We start from the raw sequence: 1,449 nt of genomic DNA, 5'->3' as shown, positions 1-1,449 counted from the left end.
AGCCCCCAGTATACTATATAGGGACTGCCGGACCAATAGCCCCGCAGTAGGCGTCCGGCTGCCGGACCAATATCCACTTCCTAAATATATACAAGACAAAAGTGGTAGTTCTTACCATTTTTAAAATAATAATATTGTTCACCTGTAAAATCTAATTTCCTGATAGTTTCTGGTTTGGTTTTGTAATATAATTTATTTACAATAAACCAAATTGAGTAAGTTTGATAATACGGCACAGACATCCCATGCAGCAAGACTGAACTGCTATGGCCCCTGGAAAACAAAAAGAAAAGTGGAAATGAAGTAATGATCAACAGTAAAAATAATAGTAATAAATATAAATAAATAAAAATAAATCAACAATCAGGAAAATGAGAATTAAGCTAACAATGACAGCAAATAAAATCAGAAATAAAAATGAGAGAGTTAAAGTGGACTTAGAAGACAGATGGGAGTAGAGCGGCCTTGTTCCCAGCATTAGTCAAGGGGGATTCATGGCTTCCCTAAATTTTAACAATAAAAGAATATAATCATTTAATTGCACAGTTACTCATGCAGTAGTTTGTTCTATGTCCTTACTAGCTCCATATCAGTCCTTATTCCATGAAAATAGGTGAAGCCCCAGTCCGGGGCAGCCCGGTTTTACCCCGCTATTTCGGTCGTCCCTAAAAAACGGACCGGACCGGACCAACGGACCATGGTCGGCGACAAATCTGTTTTACGGACCCGAATGGTCCGCGACATCTCTATTTTACGGACCACTTTGCCTCACTATACCGGTAATTTTACAGATGCTAAAAATTATAGCTAATGCTTAGGTCAATATTTACTCTTGCTGAAACCCTGCTTCTCGGTTAGATATAAGCCCAAACCTTCAGATATTGTGAATTTAACAAATTTATTTATGAAGGAACTGTGCATGTACAGCCTGAGCCTGGTACTGAACTTGGATGTTGTGCAGTGACTAGTCTACAAATGATTTAAATATCTCTTACTTATTTGTGTCACTGTACAGCTTAATGTGGCAAGCAAATCTTGTTCTGAATTCAGTGGAAAAACGGTTACAAATTAGATATGTAATAATAATTGCAACTTCTTAAATTTGTCAATGACCACATATGTTGGTACAATTATTGTGGTTGATCATTTTATGCATGAATAAATTTAAAAATTTAAGTCTATACTTGACAACATAACATGCAGTGTATGTGAAATGTATGCATGCAATAAAGATGAATACCACTGAAATATGGCCCAGATATTTGTAATGATTATATTCAAGAATTTACATGCACCTTTAATTCATAATAATTATTCAGAATTTTAAATAACAATAACACAAAAACTTTGGTACTTATATCTATCACTGCATAAGTGAACTACACAATCAAAAGATATTACAAGTGTTCATGCAGTTAATTGGTATAATCTGTACTGTCAATACTAATC

General features: G+C 35.0%; 1 long non-coding RNA gene across 1 annotated transcript; it reads right to left on the bottom strand.

The window, feature by feature from the left end:
- Window positions 1-83: 83 nt before the first annotated feature.
- LOC109589662 (uncharacterized) lies at window positions 84-651 on the bottom strand. Its single transcript, XR_002188848.1, has 2 exons — window positions 580-651; window positions 84-503 (listed from the first exon to the last, which is right to left on the bottom strand). It is a non-coding gene; the product is annotated as an uncharacterized LOC109589662 (long non-coding RNA).
- Window positions 652-1,449: the final 798 nt, after the last annotated feature.

The sequence above is a fragment of the Amphimedon queenslandica genome, unplaced genomic scaffold (genome assembly GCF_000090795.2).
Source record: "Amphimedon queenslandica unplaced genomic scaffold, v1.1 AMPQUscaffold_11052, whole genome shotgun sequence".
Classification (NCBI taxonomy): Eukaryota; Metazoa; Porifera; class Demospongiae; order Haplosclerida; family Niphatidae; genus Amphimedon; species Amphimedon queenslandica.
Note: the sequence above shows the minus strand (reverse complement) of the source record. Positions and strands in the feature narration are given on the sequence as shown.